Source organism: Eulemur rufifrons, chromosome 29, assembly GCF_041146395.1.
Source record: "Eulemur rufifrons isolate Redbay chromosome 29, OSU_ERuf_1, whole genome shotgun sequence".
Lineage (NCBI taxonomy): Eukaryota > Metazoa > Chordata > Mammalia > Primates > Lemuridae > Eulemur > Eulemur rufifrons.
In genome coordinates, this window is record NC_091011.1 from 55,009,653 (window position 1) to 55,033,594 (window position 23,942).

At 34.9% G+C, this 23,942-nt stretch overlaps 1 protein-coding gene across 7 annotated transcripts in view; it reads left to right on the plus strand.

Annotated features, from left to right (window-relative positions):
- Positions 1–23,942, plus strand: part of CACNA2D1 (calcium voltage-gated channel auxiliary subunit alpha2delta 1) — a 474,506-nt gene that overhangs the window by 239,909 nt on the left and 210,655 nt on the right. The window lies entirely within an intron of this gene.

Consider the following 23,942-nt stretch of genomic DNA (forward strand, 5'->3'; position numbering starts at 1 on the left):
GTATGTAGGACTTGCAAAATGGCTCCAAAATCTATTAATAATCTGGCCTTACCTAATCTCCTACTTCGATTTTATCTGATAAAAAGCAAAGAGCATACTTGGCGGTGGTCAAGATGTCTCCAATCAAAAGGTCCTGGTTGTAGAAGACCAGAACCCAGATTTTCATGGAGAGGCTCACTGACTAGCTGGGGAAGGAATCACCGTTGCTAAGTGACTATATTTAGAATTCTGTGGTGGGAGAATTTCTTCAGAACTGCTAAAGCTCCCCAAGAGACAGAGGCAGCACTGGAAGCCCTCTCCATCCCTCCACTGCAAATTATAACTTTCTGCAGCCAAGTAAGACCCTTTGCTCCATTATCTGTCCTCCCTCCCCTGAGGCAATAATTAAGGGTTGAGGCAGGTGTGGGGTGGTAGTCATAGAGCAGAGTAGAAAAGTTGTGCAAGTTGCTCTGAGTTTCCCAGGCTAAGCGGGCCATGCTTGCAAGAGGGTTGAAATGTTCAATTTGATTGAGATTTTATTAGGCCAGAGGGTTTGTTTTTTTAAAAATATCTGATAATGATTAGAAAAATAGAATCTGGAAGAGACATCTTGGGTTAGGGCCAGGAGATGTCACCTGAAAAGAAGAAAGGTACTTGTACCTGCAATGTCCTACAGACCTATTAAGAAAAATCCAGTTCCAATAGTAGCAAGATCTTTAAATACAGTATTTCCTATTTATCTAGTCTCATCTTTCACCACCATCCCTCCAATCTCAAACCTATGTTTTATCAAAATATTTAGAACAACCTTCATTACCTTCCTTGCTTGCTTATCTTCTATTTAATCTTAAGGCACAGTTCAGGAATTACCTTTTAAATGGGACATCCCCTAATATATCCCACCCCATTTTACATTAGGCGTTTCCTTATATGTTCTTATAGTACCTCACTCACTCACTTATATTTCATGACTCATCAGCCCAGTGAGTGGTGGTCTTATCTATCTCCCTTATGAGACTAATTGATTCTTCAGTGCAGGGACTTTTTTTAAATTCTGCATCCTTGATAACCAGTTGCAGTGTCTTTAACAGACTATAGGTTGAGTAATTTTGTAAATGAAAATTAATTGGTAATAGAATCATTGAATTGAGATAAAATATAAATCTGAAAATACTTCATAGATTACTAACTAAAACACAAAAAAATTACACATAAAATATTTTCTGTAAAGGATACAAGAATGCAAGTACAATTTCAAGGCTGCCTATGCCCATTATAATTACTTTGATGTGACTGCATGGAATCAATATCTCTCTCTCTCTCTCTCTCTCCCCTTTGTTCTTGTGCTGGGTAGATATAAAAGCACAATACTACTCACCATCCATTACCAAGTATTTTTATGGACTCATTTTGTTGTAGAATACACTTGAGAATAATTTTTCATTAAGGTTTTTCAGTTCTTCCACACAGATAATTTTATTGATCTGACTTTTGCCACAGATTGTTGTTATTGATGCCCTTTCCCAAAGTCTGAAAGTATTTTCATTAAAATATATTATATATCAAATGAAAACATGATGGAATATTGTTCTTTTTTCTTGTTAAGACTTCTAATGTTTCTGCTTGGGACTTTGGCTTAATCGAAAAGTAGATGTGAGACCCACCATGTAACTACCTCAACTCTTGCATGGTATTTCCATATGCAGACTTAGGCATACCCACAAATGATTAAAAAAAGCAAATTTTCTTTCTTTCTTTTTTTTTTTTTGGCTGTTCTGGCATAAGAAGTAAAGACATATTTTCCTAACCTTGTATGTGCAGAAGTTTATTTGTTATTTTTGGCACAAAGCAAAACGAAGTTTGTTATTAATATCTTGAAGGGCAGAGTTGAGACAATCACAGGAGCTCTCCAGCCATAGTTTGACTAGCAGCTGGAGGTTGCTTATGGTGACTGATGACCCCCCTCTTCCGAGCAGCTCATGGAAGAATGATTGATTCATACTCTGCCACTGACTGCTGCCAACTCATGTGGACATACATAGGGCTTTTAGCATCTACTTTGAAATCTTACTCTGATAAGGTTGGTTAGTTTTAAAAATTTAATTGAGTACAACCTACCTCATTTAAGGAGATTCATTACCGGAACAATAATGTAGCCTTATAATTTTGATTCTAAAATTACTGTAGTGAGATTACAGTATACTATGAAAACAGTTACATAGAGGGGATCCTTTTTTTTTTTTTTTTTTTTTTTTGAGACAGAGTCTCACTCTGTTGCCCAGGCTAGAGTGAGTGCCGTGGCATCAGCTTAGCTCACAGCAACCTCAAACTCCTGGGCTCAAGCGATCCTCCTGTCTCAGCCTCCCGAGTAGCTGGGACTACAGGCATGCACCACCATGCCCGGCTAATTTTTTCTATATATATATTTTAGCTGTCCATATAATTTCTTTCTATTTTTAGTAGAGATGGGATCTCACTCTTGCTCAGGCTGGTCTTGAACTCCTGAGCTCAAACGATCCACCCACCTCAGCCTCCCAGAGTGCTAGGATTACAGGCGTGAGCCACCACGCCCGGCATGAGGGGATCCTTTTTTTAAAAAAAAAATTCATGACATAAAGTTGTTGAAATGTACATAATAGGTAAAGGGAATATTTTGAAAGCAGTTATTTACAAATAAATATATTCTTGCATTTTATTCGGTACCACAAAATGAATTTCCAAGTTATAAAGCAGCTAATGAAGATAAACTTAAAACATATCAAGTATATAGCTGGCTAGCATGTTAAATACGTTCATTTTTAAGAATGCCTGCTCTTCAGATATTGTATTTGGGCTAGAGTTGGGGAAGAACTAAAGCTCAACCCATCTGCAAGATTTCCAAAACATTGTAAAAGGGATTCAGAAAACTCTGTGAGATGCAGAATGTTAACTCTTTTGTACTCACTTCATTGTAGTCTACGTCTCCATGGATTATGGTGTGCTCCAGGGTAATAAATGTTTTGCTTAGATTCTTTTTAAATCTACTTATAAATGAGACATTTCATTTTGGATCACGATAAATCTTCTTTAGACTTAAAAATATTCCCACAAACCCACGCATCTCAAAAGATTTGGCAAACTACAATGAGAGCAATTATTGTTAATTCCAAAAACAGCTCAAATATCCCAGTTATTTGTCAGTTTGCCCGGGACTATTTTGGACACACATGGTAGGAGAGATTAATTTTCTATTGTCATATAGCCATTGGCAATAATAAAAGACTGTATAATGTACAAATGTGTATTATTTAAAGTTACTGCAGAGAAACTTCCTGCTGTGTCCAGCATGAATAGTATTTTATTGTTTCTCACACCTGCTTGGCCTTGTTTACAATTTTGAATTATGAGGGATTAAAGCCCAAGTGAAATGCAATTCTCTGTTTAACTATAATGGGAATGGCAAAGAGAGTCAAGGGCCAATCCTTCAACAACTTTTGTTTTTCTACCTTTCTAAGGTAGAAAGATCGACAGAATTGGTAAAGAAAACAGAAAGTGAGAGTTCAGGATACTTCAGAGTTGGCTGGAAAATGTACAGGTCAGGAGCTGAAACAAAGATATGGGAACATAAGTATTAAATCAACTCCTCTGGCTGGGGCCAACTGCCTGGCAGATAGTCTTGTGTCTTCTATTCTATTCTATGATCACATCAAAAATTTTTCACATATAAGAAGATGACTACCAAGTTAATGTCATGTTTTTTGAAGCTCTAGTTCCTCATCTCCACATATTGAGATCTCTCACCAGAATCCCGGATTCCATATGCACCCCAAAATCTCAAACTGAGCATTTAACGTTTCCCTCAGAAAGTACTTCCTTAAGATTTTGTGGCTTTAACAAAAAATGACTGAAATTTTTATGTCAAACTTTTGCTTATACATTTGTGTTCTCTTTCTTATATATAATACCTTGTTGGCCCAAAAGGAGCTACACATTTCTTCAATTTCCCAAAGTCATCATGGGTGTGAAACTGAAGATTCCTGGGGAAAGTTAGAAAAGGAGTTTAAGCCTCTGCCACCAAAGTAACATCAAATTGAAAATTAAATTTCCATTTATTTATCTATCTATCTATCTTCCAAGTGAGAAATTGTCACTTGTCTCTCACTCTATGGAGTCTACTTATATATGACACTTTGAAGTGTCTTCTTTTGCTGGGGCTCAGGACACATCACTCCAAAATGTGACTGCAGGAGACAAGAATATGCCACCCAATCACTTGTGATTTCATCTCCCCTTATGCAGAGTAATTCTGCTTACCTCAACTTGATCCTCAAACTTGTATAAGTAAACCCAACGAGATGTACAGCTGAACAGAATGGAATTCTATTTAACAGGATTGACTTTCGTTAGAAGGAATTCATTACTAGCAGGATCATTTTCTATTGTATCTGCTGCCTTTATTTTGCCTTTTCCCTATGCAGACCCCATATTCCCTTTAGATTAAAAAATGGAAACCAACCCTTTGTAAATATTTCTTCTCTGTGAGGCTTGCACCACCCAGACCTTCATTTTAAAAATTTTCTCCATCTTTTGAAATCATTTTCATTTGCTTTCAAAGGATTTTTATGTATATGTACATTTCTGTTTTTCTTTAGGTGATGTAGGGCTTTTTTGGAATGAGTTTCTATGGCTTTAATGTGGTGACAGTAATACCTCTTGATATTACCATGAAATTACCTAAAACCGTGCTTGGCACTAGTGCTAAATGATTTTATGTCATATCCTCCTTATTTTTTTTCTTTGGGATCTCATTGAATATTAAATGACTTTTAGACACGGAGTTATCCTATTTTAATTTTTCCCCTCTGTTTCTCTGCATTAACTTGTGAAATTCTTGAGGGTAGGAACAATATTTTGATGCCCAAAGTTATATATCTCATAGCACAGAGTAAAGTGGAGAGGGATAGAGAAAAGTCAAACATTTAAGAAAAAATACATGAATTTCTGAAAATATGACTTAAAGAAGTTCCTGATAGTATGTGATGAGATGTTTTTGGAGGGGTAGGGTGCATACACTGTCAGTAGATAATGGTAATCATTCTTTGTGTTTCTAAGATGAACATGAGTCCTAATTGAGAGAAAATCGTATCTGATTAAATTGTATTTTGCAGCCTACTCCTTTGAAATATATTCATTAATACTATAATTCAGTTTTTCCATTTTGTTTGCTTTAACTTTGTTCATGTTTTTTGATTTGATGCTTTCAAATGTCCACTTGTGCTTGAGGTTTGTCGTACACACACGCACACACACTCATGTATACATGTGTCTCTTTAACAAGAGAAGAAGGAAATTAGTTGGGTTTATTCATGTTGTGACTTTGATATTTTTCTTAACTTTTCCTTTGATTTTAAAAAATACAAAACACATTTAAAGTCAAAGTTTTCCCTGACAGAAGGTAGAAATAAGTGGAAGGGAAGACCAAAGGTTTTATACAGGATAATAGTCAAAGCAACTTTCCTGTGTTCTTTGAGTTAGAAGGTGGTGATTAGGTTTTCAGGTTTAGAGAAGTGTGAGACAACCTAATTAAACACCTTTTTGCTGAAAAGCAGCTCTGTAAATTCAGATTGCTTTTGGAAGCTCTCAAAGCTTTTATCAGAAAGCTAATCCTGCAAGTCTTTTAAACTAATAGCTTTTGAAAATTATTTCACAGACTTGAAATAAATTATAATTATATTTAAATGAATATGTATGCTAGAATTCTTAGATTGAACAGATGCAAAAATGTATCTTAAAAAGTAAAAAAAATACAATTAATAAAATTTGTATTTATACATATTTTCTAATTATAGTTAAGGCAAATGAATAATTTTGTGACCCCTTAGTTCTTATTTCTCTTTATAAGTTCTTGGTAAATGATTGTGTAATAAGGGTATCATCAGATTAGGGTGAGAAAAGAAAAGCATATCTCTATAGATTATGCTTTTATGTACCTTTATCTTCTTTATTAGCATAGTGTTTATTATTGCTCCCATTAATAGTATGCTTATTAAATGTGAATTTCTTACTTGTGCTTACAATGGAACACACTTTGTAATTTTGTAGTATCATTCAGTAGCATACCTTTCTTTCCAAGACAAATATTTTTGATTGCCCTTACTGACTTTTTAATGCCCAAACAGAAACGTTTTTTTGTATAATCTAATTTTTCATTCTGTAATGTGAGAGGGATGGACCCAATGACCTCTAATGTCCTTTCCAATCTCTAATACTATATGATTCTATGAGTTAATACTATATGATTCTATGAGTTGATTTTTTTCATAATGCCAGGAGGAAATGGTGATGGATTTAAGGATATTGGGAGGATTTTGTTATTTTATTGAAAATAGCCCAAAGCTCTATCAGAGAATATTTGATATGATAGTATTACAGTTTGAAAAGGATGGTGAGATTGTAGTTAGGTAAGGGTGGTGTAAACAAATGCGCACACTATTGGGTTGATTAAATTTATCTTTCTGGGAATTGAATATATATTACAAATGAGATTTGGGGAAAGTTAATGAAGCCGAATCCTCATTAGGTGGCCATGCTGTTCTGCATCTTTGATTGATAGCAAAGAATCACTATTGTCTTTTAGTAATTAATCTCCTTTGTGCCACAGAACAAATTTTTTTTTTCTAAAACAATTTATTCATAGTTAATACAATTATGGATACGAAGCAATTAAACATTGGCTCACTTTCAGGATAAAGTAAAACTAATTGATAAACTGAATTCTTCATGCATGGAACAAGAAAAACACAATCTTGCTGTTGAGATGATTCTTTATGTGGAGATGAATAACAATATCATTTTAGACACTAAGACTGTTTACTTTCAATTATAAAATTTTGCTTCTCTGACTCTTAAAAAATCCTTCACTAAAGAGGCCAAAAATGACAATTTCTCATGATTCAGCACTACACTGTTCGATTGCAAACTCTAAAATGGGGAATTTTTTCAAAGTGAAGTTGGCTTAGCTAATTATTGGAAATGATAAACTCATTCTAAGTCAAATGTCTTTGCAATATATCTGTAATAAAGTTTGTGGCTCCTGTCTTTCCATATATTTATTGTAACCCTTTAATTTATGATTTTAAAAAATAGTTTATATTCCTCCTAAAGCTAAATCATGAGGAACTCTAATGGGCTACTATCCTTTTTTCATCTATGTATTTCCAGCAGCTAGCTTAGTAGAAAGCTCAGTGACAACTCAATGAATGAAAGTTGAATTTTTCCTACACCAATGTTTTTTGTGCAAGCTCTTCTCCTTCCTGTATCCTTTTCTGTAAAGATCAAATTCTTTCATACTCTTCCATTATTCCCCAGGATCCACTGCTCTAAAGCTTAGCCAGCTTTTATTCCCTATTATTTTAAAGTAATTTTGTTCTCCTTTGCTTTTTACCTCTTGTGAAATTTCCCATTTTCTAGTATTTTGTCTGCCTTCAATCTAAGAGTAGAATAAAGTAATTTATAGTAAATTTGGTGCCAAGGAAACAAACTCTGCATGGCAATTATTTCCATAGATATTACTTCTAGAATAGGTAATACATGTTTAGGCCAGAGTAAATCTTGGATTGAGAAACTAAAAGCATTATTGACTAAGCAGGGAAAAATTTAGGCACAAAGGCAGCCTGCTATGTCTTTCTGGAGCCCCATCCACGAGTAATAGAACTGAGCTTCCCCATTAAATAATCTCATTTATACTCTGCTTATACATTAAATAAAAACAGAATACTGCAGCCCAAATACTCCTTTAATAGTGTTGAAATTGGTTGATTCTTTAAAACTTAATTTCCTTTACTGGTTACTTAGAAGGTAGACATTGTACCACGTTCGCATGATGGTACTTTTTAATATAATATTACCATATTTCTTTAGACAGATTCATGTTATATCAGTTTATTTGACATTCAATCAGCCAAACAAGCAAAATATGCATTAAATATGACTGTCATATTATGTTGTTTATACTGTTTCATCTACTAGATAACACTTTCTCCCTTTCACGAAATTCCTATTTTGCTTCCTGCCTTCTTTACAAATCCATGTTGTCAAAACTGACATTTTCTTAGTATAATTTTGGTCTATTTTATATTTCTCTTTATGATAGTTTCTTCCATTAGGTCATGCTAGATACTGAAAGTTTATGTACCCCCAAATTCATATGTTGAAACCTAATCCCCAATGTGATGATAATAGGAAGTGTGGGGATTTTGGGAGGTAATTAGGTCACGAGGGCAGAACCATCATAGATGTGATTCATACTCTAAAGAGACCCCAGAGAGCTCCCTCACCCCTTCTGTCACATGAGGACACAGGGAGAAGAAGCTTTCTATGAACCAGAAAGTGGACCCTCACCAGACACTGAATCTGCTAGTGCCTTGATCTTGGACTTCCCAGCCTCCAGAACTATGATAAATAAATGTTTGTTGTTTAAGCCACCCAGTCTATGGAATTTTTATTATAGCAGCCCAAACAGACTAAGAGATCGTGATGCATCTACATTTAGCTCTCAGTTATCATAGTTTCCTACACAGCTCCTAAAATTAAACTCTGCATATAGAAAGTAGATGACCAAGAAATATGTGTTCACACATGGGTCTTATAAAATCATTTATTATCATTTGAAGCCTTAAAAATGGATCAAATCTCATGGAAGAAAAAGAGAATTTTAGAGAGTAAGTCTTAGATAGTTCATGTTTGTTGTTACATAAAGGTTTTACTATAAACTTGTGAGAATATTTGACATCATTATCTTCATTTTATAGAAGAACAAAGTATGGTTTAGAGACTGTATATGACAAGTGGAAGAGCCACTTAGAATTCAGATCTGTGTCTAAATCCACAATGCCTCTTTCTGGGATACATCATGCTATCATGTATGTATAAATATATACTCTTTAATTAGAGATTGCTACTAGATTACTTTTCTAGAAATTCTCCATTCTATTTGTTTTGCCCTAACATGTTCCACCTGTGTTACCTATCCTGGGCAAAAAAAGTATATATAGTAAAGTGTTATAAGCATGTTTACCTAAACGTATTTCTTTGAGACTGCCTCTGCACAGGATAATGCTTTTGTACTTTTGTCAGGTCTGGGATGTTTCTGAGCCTCCTGTGGGTTGTTTGTGCCCCCATAATGCCAATGACAAGAAATGCCCCACAACCTTCACTTTGCTCTGTAACATACATCAAAGTATTTTTGCCTTGTGATTGTAGTCCCTTACAGACATTTTGGTGAAATAACTTTTAATAGTTTCTGTCAAGAGTCCTTGGGATCTGGGAAAAAGACAATTAGGGGCAGATTTAAGAAGTTTCACCCAGAATTAACCTTTTCCATCTCCCTCAAATCTGGCCCATTTCTTTAAGGCAACTGTGTTTGCTTCTATTTTCCTTTTATTCAGGATAAATCATTTTCTTGAAAGCTCTGAGATAACTTGGTAAATAAATTCTTTGCAAGAACATCTGTCCTTCCAAACTTTGCCACAGTGAATCCAGTCTATATGTTCAAACTAGCATCATTTTTCCCCTTCACTTCCCTTTTTAATCATAGAAGAGTTAACAAAGTTTCTAAGGAATAACCCTACTATCACAGTGCATTTTTTGCCTTTTTTAAAAATCTGACTCTTTGTTTTATGTTGATACTCATTCTTGTTGACAGTAACATTTCTACTTGTGAGTTATCAGGGTGGGTACTGTTTATATAGCATTTAGCACGGCCCTCTCGTTTGGCCTAACGTCCCAGCCTATGAATACTGCAGCCAAGTGGTGGAGTGCAGTGAGTGGGGAGATAAAAGTAATCAGATGCAAAGGGATGCTACTAATTTAGAAAATAAATACAAAATTAAATAAAGGCTGAGGGGGAGTTTTTTCAAGTCGCATATCTGGAGGTACACGGAATGAAAACTTAACTCCTGTTGACAGTTCGTCTCCTGCTTATGCAGAAGACATATGTGGTGTTGAGAGCAAGTTATGGAACTTCTTTCATCAGGTTGGGTAGAGGCACTCTGGATTAAGTGGCCTGTATTCAAATTTCAACTTCTCCACCACTTAGTAGCTGGCAATTTAGGGGAACTGAAGCTCTCTAACATCTGTTAACTCGTCTATAAAATGGAACTAATGATTGTATCTGCTAAGTTTGTAAGAAAGATAGATGAGATCATTTCTGTAAAGTGCTTGGTAATGAGATATAAATAAAAATAACAGCTGACATCTTTTCATGTCAGCTCTTATTTTTATTTATATCTCATTATGATGGTCAACTAAGATACCATGTGTAAAAGAAATTTCATAAATTGTAAAGAGCTACATACATTTTAACCATCATTATTCTTATTAACATATGCATTGTATAAAGCAGTGATCCCCAACCTTTTGGGCACCAGGGACCTGGTTTCATGAAAGACATTTTTTCCACAGATGGGAGGAGTTTAGGGGGTGAGAAGGGGGTTGGAGCTCAGGTAGGGATGCTTGCCAGCCAGTGATAGGGAGCGGCTGTAAATACAGATCAAGCTTCGCTCTGGCTTGCCTGCCTCTCACCTCCTGCTGTGTGGCCCCATTCCTAAGTTTCATGGAAGATAATTTTTCCACAGACAGAGGGGTAGAGGGAGCTCAGCAGTGATGCACGGCCCAGTTCCTAACAGGCCACAGACCAGTACCAGGCCACAGGTTGGGGACCGCAGGTATAAAGAATATACAATTTTAATTTTTCTTAAAAAAGGAAAAAAGCCTTCTTGAACTTTATACTTGAGAGCCAAAGAGCTTAAAATTTTGTCACTACTTAGAAAGTCTTATATCTAAGAAATGTGAGCTGAAAATTATACGGTAATAGTATGACAATTATTAAAAGAATATTTGATAATGTCAGTTACTGGAAGCTTTTACTGAAGTCATTAAAATTCACTTAACAAGAGAAATAGTAATAATAATAGTGTTGCTCAAGTTAAAAACTGAAGAGCTACTGGATAATTTACAGCATTTAAAGAAACGTTCTCTAGAAAAGGAGAAAACAGGAATGGCATATTTTTTCACATCAGTAGTGGATGATATTTCTGAAATTTAAAAAACATAGTAAATTGCATATTTTACAAATTTGACTGATTTACACATCATAGTGATTTTCTAACTCCTTGGAGGAAAGATTATACAAGTAAGGGGGGCACATAGTACACGTTTTGCCATAGAATGTGATACATTCACCTCCTCCCCATGTATTAATGATAAAAAAAAAGGTGTTTCCATAGCAACATTAGCAAAACAGAAAATTTGCCTACTGTCTATGGTCACAGTTTTTTTTTAAACCAGCCTACTCACCAAATTGGCAGTCTATGTGAGTTAATTAAACGTAAAGGTAACTTATTGAAAAGTAAAAAGAAATTAAGATAACAAGGCCAGTCATAGAGTAGCCTGAGGTGACTGGAAACAAATCCATTTGATAGAAGAAGAGTCGGAGAGTGGGTGGTGGGAAGAGAAGAGCTGGAGATGACAAATTATTAGTGTAAAATTAAAAGGACAGGAAGTGACTAAGCAGATAGAATCTGACAGAAACTTGGGAGCAGCACTATAACGTACCTAGATCACAGTGGTATACACCAGTTTGATTTTACCTTCCGTAAAATAAAAGAACCCTTTCCTATTTTTCCTCTTCTTTATTTGTAATGGCTGATGTTGAGTAAGATGTCACTGCTCTGTTTGTTTTGCAAAAATCTCAATCCCCCCAAATTTCTGTGAAATGAGTTTTATTGTCTTCATCTTACAGATGAAGAACTAGAGAATGTCAGAGAAATTAAATAACTTCCCCCATATTTTCAAAGTCAGTATGGGTTTGATGGTTTCCAGAATTCTTTGTTGACCAAGCCCTGCATGAAATTTTAATTAAACACAAAAACCAACCTGAGAATTACATTTTTAATAGAATAGCTGAGTGAACACTTTGTGATATTTTTAGTTACCATGCATTATTTGGACATCGTTGCATGTTCTAGTTCTTTAAATTTATGCGTAGTAGCTGCCCGCCTCAAATATCTATTTAAGGACCGGTTTGGGGGCAATGCAAGATAATGGATGTTTGACAGCTTATTTGGAAAATTAGTAATTCAGGCTGTTTTAGAACTCTTGAATTATGACAAGGAAAATATAAACACTTTAAGGATTATAAAATCTTGAAAAATAAATTATATGAGAAAATTTATGGTCCTGTTGTTGAAACTGCAATGGGGTCTAGGTCTGGTTACTCATCGCACAAAGATCCAATTATCGAGACAAGGAGAATTGCCAAGGAAGAAAGGGATTTTTATATTTTTAGTTCTTTTTTTTCTAATCCCATCTTGGCATCTGCATGTAAGAAAGGGATTTTTAATACCACAGATGTCTTGTCTGGAGAATAGGAGAAGCTGCCCCAAATCCATGTCTCAGACTAAGGGAGATCAAGGGCTTCTTAAGGAAGGGCCACGTGCCCTGGGGCAGGTGGAAGGAGGGGAATGGTGAGTTTTGGCATCAGGAAGTCTGCCCTGGGGCCTTCAGTGTCTTAGTGCCTTTGTTTTGCAGGGCATCTGTCCTTTCAGGCAGGGCATGGTGGATGCTTATAATCCCAGCACTTTGGAAGGCTGAGGCAGGAGGATCACCTGAAGCCAGGAGTTCAAGTCCATCAATTCTGGGAAACAACTCAAAGGGTCAAGTAGTTAGTTAAGGGAGAGGATTATAAAAAACATGTAGGGATTCATGGAGCTGGTTACAGTCCTTTATGGATAAGATAAGCATTTTAAGTTAGTTTTCACTATAGATGGCAAAATAAGTTTTGTAGACTGTTTTATCCTTTCTGCTCATCACTTTTTTCCCCACTTATATTCAGTTTCATATATGCATATGTAAATTCATATGTATACATATATGAAAGAAAAGATAAATTATACAATTTGTGTTTTTATATGTATGTATGAATTTTTATCTCCTTACTTCAAGTTATAGTCTTTGAAGAGAATTGGGTCTTTTAGATTCACCTTCTCCTCAAAATTCAAAACAAACTTAAAAAATACTACCAAAAATAATTTTCACAGGTACTTCTTAATCTATTATACTACATCCTTTTGTTAATTATGTCCATTTGGATTATGTTCACTTAAATTGTGTTTTTGCTATTTTCATAGACTAAGGAGACCCACATGCAAAGGCAGAGCCTCACACAAAGCATCTGGCGGTTACAAGTGGCCTTTTAACATCTTTTCCCTTGTTTTTAAATTGGCCTTTCATACAGAGACCTGATCATATTCATATAAGTATGGCAATTTTCTTCTTTCTACCCTGAATAAACTTTCATGCTTTAGGCTTCGTTGGCAACCAACATATTAAAACAAATTAAAAGCCTGAAGCCTACAAAAATTCCTGCAAATTGTAAGTAGTAGGCTCATAGGACAAGCAACTTTAAGCTGGTATCCTATGTCTAAGGAAAGAAAGAAGGAAGAAAAGAGAGAGTTATAAAGACTATAAATATGAAGCAATGTGTTAATATATTTCAATGAAACTGTTTCCACATTAAAGTTAATTGTCTCAGAGACAAAGTTCATCAAACTACAGTTATCACTAAAAAGTAAGACTAAATTATGATTAAATTTCTGAATTGGTATCAATCCAGTGACTTCTGTCATTTATCAGGTTTAGTTTTCAAAAGAAGAGGTTTAGGACAAATAATCTGTAGTCGTTTCATTTCCCATAGCTGTGAGAGCTTTCTTTTAAGATAATATAAAACTTATGCTTGAAGACTGCTGTGAATTTTTATTTTAGAGCAATGCTTCTAAAACTTTGGTGCACATTGGAATCACCTGTAGGTTTTGTTAAACCATGGATAGGATCCACTCTAAGACTTTCCTGTTCAGTAGACCTAGGGTGAGATTTGAGAATTTGCATGTCTAACAAGTTCCTTGGTGATGCTGCCCAAGCTGGTCTGGGCACACTTTGAGAAGCACTGTTCTGGAGGCACCAAGACTCTTCATGTCTAAACTGTAGGGTCAGTAAAGAATTGCTGAAGACAGAGTAAAGATAACACCAGTTAAATGAGGGTGAGAGTTTGAAGACAAGAGATCGATCAGTGAACATTTTATAGAAGCACATAGATCAGATATGGTGTCATCAATTTATTTAATAAATATATTTACTGCTTTGGCATCCATTTTTATGACTGATATAAGTTGTTTCAAACCCAGTCTTAGCTGTCATCTTTGGCCTAGTTAAAACTCCCCTGCCCCACCCTGTGTTATGGCCCACTTGTTCCTCATCTTACTGATCCAAAACCCAACATACCCCACATCTGCTGACCATGATCAACCTAACGGTCAACACCAGAGTCATATAAATAAGTTTCCCCTTTCTGGTGTGTTTTCTTCAACCTAATCAATCCATGGACCTTAATAAAGGCATAGTCCCACAGATCCTCTTTGTCTCTCTCCCATCCCACCTCACCATTGCTTGTGCTCTGCGTCACCTCCATTAGACTTCCAGTTGGTCTCCAGTTGGCCCCCCTAAGCTCTCTGGGATCGTAAGTAACACATTTCTTCTGTTCCATCCATTTTGGTTTCACCTCCCCATTGTGTCTTGTCTGACCATGGAGCCTAATCCCTCTTCACTCCTACCTCCTCATCAGGGCTCTTCTAGAGAGTGGCTATCTTGGTTTATGGTCACTCTCAAGAGTGAGATCTTAAGAGCAAATTAGAAAGAAGCTGTAACAATAAAAATCACCCTGTTGATTTTATTGTGAAGGTGTAAAGGGTGTGAGATTTTACCCTATTTGCAAGGTAACAAGATAACTGACCACATTTTCATAGGTGCAGGAGACTTCCTGAGTCCGACACAATGGACTTTGTACCTCCCAGCGTAGTAGACGCCAGGAGCTTTGTGTTCGCATCAGGTCCCCTGCCCCTCAAGCCAGTGTGGGTGAAGCTGAGTTGTACAAGTGGCTCTGGCAGATGTAGTGGGTATGTGTTACAGCTGAGGAAGCTTGAACTTGGGAAACTCCAATCTTTTAAAGGGGCCTGCCAGCAAACATGGCTAACTTATCCCTGAGGATTACTTTTATTTTTCTGGACAACAAACAAATCTGTCCTCCACTCTGCAGGGAGACACTTATCTCATTATTCCAAGGTTATTTGCTAAAAAAAATTCCTGAAAAACTAGTCTTTCTCTCCCTCTGTTCATGTGACATGCAGAAATATGAGGGACTCAAGAATTGTCTTCTAATGTGGTGATTGAAACTGGGACTGATGCAGAAGGAATGCTCAAAGCAATTCTGAAGTTTCTAGTCTCAGCAAATTATGCCCTGTTTAATAACTTTCTTTATTAAAGAAAGAATTTAAGATGACTATTTTTTCTCTTACAATGTATATGTAATATTTTTTGTTGATTTTTTTTTTTTTTTTCTTTTTTTGTTGAGACAGAGTCTCACTTTGTTGCCCAGGCTAGAGTGAGTGCCGTGGCGTCAGCTTAGCTCACAGCAACCTCAGACGCCTCTGCTTAAGCGATCCTACTGCCTCAGCCTCCCGATTTGCTGGGACTACAGGCATGCGCCACTATGCCCGGCTAATTTTTTCTATATAGATTTTTAGTTGTCCATATAATGTCTTTCTATTTTTAGTAGAGACAGGGTCTCGCTCTTGCTCAGGCTGGTCTCGAACTCCTGACCTTGAGCGATCCACCCGCCTCGGCCTCCCAGAGTGCTAGGATTATAGGCGTGAGCCACCGCGCCGGCCTTTGTTGATATTTTTAAGCTTAATTTATTAACTTTCTAACATAAGTCTCTTAACTTCTCTACCTCAGCTTTTAATATGTGATAGCTTTCCTTTACTGAGTACTACACAAATATCCTATGTAACCCTTATAATACAACGTACATATGTACACTATTATAGTCCTTATTTCACAGTTGAGAAAATTGTGGTAAAATATATTAATTTAACATGCTAGTGGTCACACACCTATTACATGGTAGAACTGTTCACTATATTCTTTCTTAGTCATAGTAGTAAAAAAGAATTACTAGATATGTAAAGGGGAGGTCACATAGGGACATGAAACAAACAGGCAATTTAGATTTGGTGTTTGCTTTATTTGTAGGCAATTCATTGGTAAGCAAAGTGGTCAGAGGCCTTTGGAATTAGCATGACACACTCAACAGAATCCAGTTCTCAGCTGAAGAGATGCTGTTTGCATTCCCTGAGTGCATAATCTCTAAGTGTAAATAGTTTAGTATTGTAGCTTAATTTTGTGGGATTTTAGAGTAGATTCTAGAGTAGACTAGATTATAATTAGTTTACACTATGGACTAAACTAGTTTTGGGAACTGTTTGTGTGTTTTCTTTTTCTCTCTCTACTGTCCAAATTCTCTCCCTCCTCCACACTGACTTCTTCCAGTGTTTCTGATTCTGCAGTAGTATTCAACATTAGAGAATAAAGGTAACTGATTGTAGATTAATTCTAGAATCCCAGGGTGAATTTACATAGCATAAATAGCCTGGATCCTTGCTATATCCTTAGCCAAATTCCACTAATTTTTAAGGGCCAGGTAGTGTTGAGTTAATCTAGCAATTTTTATGAATTAGGTGGTCATGTATTAATCTAACACTATGCTTGTCATGTAGAAGATGAGTTTTGTGGCCAGAAAGTCCCAGAGTATCTCTTTCAAAGTGTCATGAAATGAATGATGAAGATTTAGTGAACCTAGTTATAAATCTTGATACAATCTTGAAAATACTTGGAAATGATTACTTGCACATTTCCACACACATGTATTGGATGCCTGCTCTCTGCCACATTTGGGGTAAGATATGGGAGGTGAACAGACATGAAAGAACTCCTTCTTGTGCTGAATGAATTCACATTTAGTAATTTAGAGAAAGAGAATTGAGTACAGCGTGATGAGTGTCATGATAGTATAAGGTTATGGTACTAGTGAAGGGCAGTAGGCTGTTTTTGTTGTCTTATGTCAAATTATATTTCTGTTTAGAACAGTATTTCTCAAAGAGTAAATCTGTAGGTCTAGTATCTCTAAAATATTACTTTCTAGAGAAGTGTTTTCATGGTTTAGTCCAAGGAAAAGGTGTACCATATTAAACACGTAGATTTCCAGGAATGACAGCAGGTACAGAATCAGAATCTTTGGATAGTTCTGGTTGGAAGGGTTTGCATGAGGTCCAGGTTTGTTGAACAAAGCTCAACAGGCAATTCTTTGCAGGTAGCAAAGTGCAGAACTGATGTGGAAATTATATTCAGCTGAACAACCTTTCATTTTGTTATTTTGTGTGATAGAGTCAAAAATAAGTATCAGTTGTATATTATTTACTTTTGCTTCTGCTAAAAGGAGTTTTGCTGTTTTTAGCAGATGCTGTCTCCTTTACCCTGGCTTCTGTATTCCAAGAATCTGCCAATTTGTTTAAAGCTAATTACATCTCTGAAGATTAGACTTGAAACTTTGTGGTTAATTTTAAAGCATTTCCTGAATATAGAAGATCCAGGCTGAAATCCATACAACACGATCCAGAAGCCATGATCCAAAAATTTTATATTTCACTTGGCCACAAATAGAAAAATAAATGATGACTGGCTTGATTTCAGCAAGTTTTATTTATATGTTTTGCATATATTATACTCTCTTAAAGCTTATGCTAGAAAGAACAATAATGTTTATGTCACGAGGTTTTTATTTCACATTATCTGGCATGAAATCAATTGCAAGAAAATGATTGCTATGAAAAAAATCTATATTCTTTCTTGCACCTATACTGTATAAGAGTTATATTTGTTTTGGCTTGATATAATCACAAATTAATGTTTTACTATTCTGATAATTCTCTTATGTTATAATTCTAGTATTTGTAGAAGTGTTAAGATATTTGAATCGACATAGATAACTAGACTACATACTTTATTTGCATTGATCAGTCTATTTACAAGTAAGTTTAACCGAAGCATATGGTAAAAGTTATATATTAGGGAGCCTGTTTTGTTTCTCTTGAGAAACAATAGACAAGAACACACTGTTTTTTCTCCCCCATAGACTTAAGTAGATGGACTGGCGCTAAGCTATTTTATCAGGATTTGTTAGACTTTCTCAATATTGGAATACATTTTTCTAAATTAAAATTGTGTCATATTTAATATTTTTTTGTGTCTTGGAATCAGTTTGGGATTGCCCTTCTAGGGGGAAAAAGGGAAATTAAAAAGAAAAAGATAATGGTTATAACTTACATGCTCATGTTTCATGTTGTTAAACAAAAGCAGAAAGTCTACAGAAACATATTTTAGGCAAACGTAAGTAAAATACACAAACAACATTTAGTCATCTTTGTAAGAGTGGACTTGCTAACCCATAGCACCATAGTGAGAGGAGATCGACATATTTTGGTTAAGTTGCCTTGCTTAGGTCATGATTTAGAATCTATCAAGCTGCATGAGTAATGCCTGTGAAGAAAGAATAATAGTCTCTCGAAGGAGACAAGGAACAGGTAGATCTGTGTTTACAAATAAGGCCTGTCCTATGGTCTGTTGATAAAGATGCAATAGATGAATAACATTTTGGTACTAAAAAAGGCTGTTAGAAATGACTCCAGCTTTGTTTCCTTAAAGGATTCTGTCCTCCTCTAAGTATTTCCTTTACTTTCCAAAACCCTTAGTAAACCATTTCTCAAACACCATTGACCCTAATTTATTTGATTGTTTTATCCAAACCATCACTTAAAAGGATGATGGGTTTCTCCATAGATAATCATTCTCATTATGAAGCTGGTGGAATTTCTCTTTGGCATTTAACTTGCATGCAGCCTCTGGGGAAGAAGAATCAACAATGTCAACATCAGATGACATTTAACCGTTTTTAAAAAACATACTCCAAACAATGCCTAAAGATACAGATCAGTTTATTATACTGATTGTTCTGCGTAGGAAAATTGGTCAGGGGAGGTGAATAAGGTGAACGTCAAGGTGATTTGTTAATATTTTAGTTCTTACATGAAAAGTTACAAGGCATAGATAAAAGTGAATTCTGGATGGTAGATTCCAGACTATTTGTTTCCATGCTTTTTAGTAATTTTAGCAACCCCCTGAAAACAAAACAAAACAAAACAAAACAAAAAGACCCATGGCTAAATCTTGTCATTGGCTGGGGACACTATTTTTAGAATTTGCACTCTTGATAAAAGCAGTACTTTAAAAACTGTATTTTCCATGTACAGACTCCACTGAAATAAACATTAACAAAGCATGTATACTGTAACCTTTGAGAAAACATCTGTCAAACACTGAGGACATGATGTTGGGTGTGCGTGTGTATGATATATAACATAGTATATGTATATAGGGTCCCTTTAAAGCAGGTACTATGTCCTATATTTTTATTCCCTAAACACTTGTACATAGTAAGTACTTAGTAAATGTTCATCAAATAAAAGCAAATACAGACTTGACTTTTTGTCCTAGAAATACTTTGTCTCCCAATCAGGATGTGGATTTATTTATCTAGTTTCCACAGTTATCAAATCTTGAAATGTGCCAACAGTAATTCATCCTTGTTAATTATCCATTTTTAACTTTTAAACCTCAAATCCCAGTTTCCAGCCTGGCCTCTTTAAGCCAATGGAGCCTTTTCAAAGTACTCATAATGTTTCTTTATAGAAACATTTTAAACAGTATGTAAGTATAGTAGATACGGCTTTAAAAAAAACATATAGAGCAGTTTCTCCACACATAAATCCTCGTTCACCAGGCTATAGCAAATTGTTAGAAGGCTTTGGTAGAATTATGCTGGACATATACATTTTTATGAATATAAATAAACTGCATTATTTTCCATTATCTGGTTAAGGTTATTGGAAAGAGAAGAACATTTTACCTTTGAGATGGAATATTGTACTAAATATTCATGGAGGTATTATGTTGTTCAGTCCATTGAGGTCTTCAAGACTTCCTATCAGCATAAGAAATGCTGAGGAAATGTCACACCTCACTATCCACCCTCCCTTCTCCACCCCCTCAGGAAATGAGGTGAGAAGGCCGACACAATGATCTGCTCTCCTTTCTTATTCCATTTATGGTAAAAATAAAATAAAATCGGACTCATTTTATTGTCTACTCTATTAAACTGTTATATCCCCTCATGGTTCTACAGACAAGAGCTTTTCTGCAGGGCAAAATACAGTGAAAGCTTACGGACCATTAAAGTGTTTTCATTCATTTCTCTCATATTTACATATTGAAATGTTCATCAGTAATTACGGTTCTAACATAGTCTACTCTTTGGAATTATGTTTGTAAGATTCAAATGGAAGCAAAACTTGATTGAGCTTATAATATGCTAGATATCTAGCATACCAAACAGAAAATATATAAAGTAGAAAAATATCCGAGATGCTGAAAAAAGTTAAATTCATTGCCTAAAATTGTATAGTTAGTGAGAGGCACCACCAGAATTGGAAACCAGATCTGTCTGATTTAAAAGTGCATGTTCATTATGCCATAGCTTCAGAGTGAATGATTGTGCCTGTACATATACTTTTCTTCAGAACATAGAAGTCTGTTCATTCACCTAAGTCTGCTATTTTCAGTAGGTATTGTTAGACCATTCAAATGATTATCCTGATCCTTTTGATATGTTAAGAACCTTTTGATGAAGATAGGCAAAACTCCTTAGAGTGATAATTAAATTGCCAACATAGTCATAATACAAGAATTTGTTAATCCTTATTGGGTGTTAACTGTTTGAACATTAATCACATAACACATGCATATTTTACTTTGATTAGTCTATTGTGGATATCTATCACACTTTTATTAAAAGAAAAATCTTGGCATGTACATCAGCCAAAGAAATTATTTTGGAATTTAAAGATATTTGTTTAAATGGTGTCTTTAAGTTAATTCTTAATATTTAAATATCAGTATCAACATTATTGTAGTCTAAATGAACTGTCATATGATCCCTGATGGTTTCCTTTCAAAGCTATTAAAATTCCTTATAATTAAATATTTCAGAAAATTTCTTTTATCTTTAACCTGCAATTAATTTATAGTCCAGGAAGCAAATTATTTACAGATTTGGAAAATAGTCTAAGATAAATACATTTAGTTATTAATTAGGATAATAAAATTATATCTCTATATACTATATAATTATGCTGCTTTTATTAGACTTTCATATCACCTGACAGTATTCAATGCTAGTGGACAAGATAAAGATATGACAAAAAGTGAAGGGTGAGAATGAATAGGCTTTCAAGGGAGCTGATCTTTCTCTGATCTGATAAAAGCTCTCCCATTCTCTTATTTCTGTTTTTTTCCCCCTGCAGACCACTGCATATCAAAAGCTTTTTCACTGATTAGCAATAATCTCTCAGGATTTGAGGACCAGACTTTTGTAAAGACAGTTCCCAAACTAACATACAATTTTTTGTTGTTGTTGCTGCTGTTTTTGTTTTTCATCTTTAGCAATTTCGCAAATTTTGCTGGGAATTTTTATTAACCTGAAATAGATTTTACCAGTGTGTTGGCTTTAATATATACTGTGAATGCCTAATGATAAAGTTTTTGATGGTTTTTATGGGAAACAAGCTTTGGAGTCAGAAGGTTTAGGGTCAAATCTATTTTGTTTAAGTTTTGAGTCCTTAAAATAATCTTTAAAATGATTTTCTACTTTAAATGCTCAAACCAATACGTGGGTAGGTGGGTAGGTTTTATTAACACATCTGTCAATAGTATATATACTTCTCATTCTGTACCTAAAGAATGTTCATACATACATGTGCTACCTCATTTATAAAAAGCCATTTAATGAGCCTTTCTGATTTATCTTCATAGCAGCAGAAGAATTAAGCTTTAGATATCTCTCTCTTGTCGGTATTGATGCTGTTCCAGGTCTTTTCTGTTTGTTGCTCCATCCTCAGTCTGTTTTTAGTGTTTGATACTATATTATACTATAATACAAATTAAATGAGAAAAATGTTTTCTTGTTTCTTATATAGCCAACTATGAAAATAGAGATGCTCTACTGAGCAAATATTCACATTTTATTAGATAGGGATTTTGTCAGATTTAACACAATTTGCCTGTGGCATTTAATCGTAGATTATTGGCTTTAAAAATAAAATGTCACTTGATCAGAATAGAAGTTAATTAGAGCCTTGAAGTGTCTAGAAGACATGTCAATTTCCTGTAAGTAATGACCAGCTGGTCTTTTGCCACAAGAAAGGGCACCCTCAGTGACTGTGCTACTTCTAAGATAGACAGTCTAAAATTCAGTAATATGCTTTCTCTCAAAATTTCCCATACACAAAATAATTCGTTATCTTCCTCATGAGCCAAGAAGATAATGGTAGTACATTTTTCATGGTTATATATTTCTAGATTTCCAAGCTGGGGATACAAAATTTCCCAGCTTTTGGGCTGCAAACCAACCTTTTAAAATACGTCTTTTTCGTATACATAACTTCATGTCTTTAGGTTTCTAAAACTTTTTCAGAATCTTGAAATACATGGCATTTACTTAATAAAATTAGGGTTTAAATATATATATTATAAATCTGATTTGGATTCTTTTCCTCCTAGGAGAATTGTCTTACAGTTTGTTGCCACTGTTACTCTGTTTCTTTGGAAATAGTTAACTATGATGGTTACTGTCATTATAGCTTAATAAACATGGATTGTGTTCATGCTGTAAGCCATGTGATTCTGGGTCAGATCAGTTAAGTCGCACTTTCTCATGTGTTCCAGAGAAGGCAAAGACTTGGTAGAGTTATAGCTGTTACCTTGAAAACCTTGCATGGCCTATGGGTGAATGTCCACCAGTGTGTTTTGTTTGCTGGGGTAGCATTGTCCTCTGTTGTGAAGGAAAAATCTTAATATTCCTTTCTAAGGCTTAAGGCATTTTTAAGTTCTAATATTTCTTAATCTAAGTAAGTCTATTTAACATTTTAATTAGTATTTTGTTTAAATTCATGAAATTCTTAAGTTTATTTTTTAACCCATACTTATAAAAGTTTAATTGATTTTATAAATGCCCTTTAAAAATGAGGGAAGACTTACATTCTGAATTTTGTCAAGAACATGGCCTCATGTTTATTTTCTTATCCTGTCTTTCTTTGTTTTCCCATACTATAGCTTTTCCTATAACGAAATTGCTTCTATTTCCTTTTCATGTGCCGTTTTATTCACTTTTTTGCCACATTTTCATTTGAATTTTTGAGTTTCTTGAAGTATTGTCATGCAATGTTACTAAAATGTATTCCCTTATCTATTCTGTCTTTTGGCTTTGCTGTGTTTAGTTTTTTATTTTTGTAGGGATAGAGAACCTTCCTTTCATTACTCTCCCTGGTACAATTTCTAACATTTACTAGCTCCTCTTACGTTCCATTTCTGCCTACTAGCTGATAGCCAAAACCACTGTCATTTCAGCAAACTACAAAGAATTGTCCTTTAAATTCAGCTTAGGGGTTCGTAAATTGAGATCTCTCGTTATACAATATTATATGTCATTAGTATTACCTATGTAATAGCTTAAAAAAATGAACCGGTTATAATAATAAACCACAGGGATTTAATACAGCAAACCTCTTAGAGATTTATAATTTTTTAAAATGTAACCTGATAATTTCTATCTTTGAATAAATGAATTTAATACATTTACATTTATTATATTTGCATTTATGTTTGTCTTATGTCTACCACCATCTTCTAGCTGTGTGGGGCAGGCCACAGATCAACTCAGCACTGAACTATTTTCTCAAGGCGACACAGGGAGCAAGAGGAGTCATAATTAACTCTTCAAAGTTGATAGCTGACACATAAATACATATGTGTATATATATGTGTGTGTGTGTATATACATATATATATATAGCTTCCTGTGTACCAGGCACTGTTCTAAGCACTTTACATATAATAACTCATTCAATCCTTTCATCAACCCATGA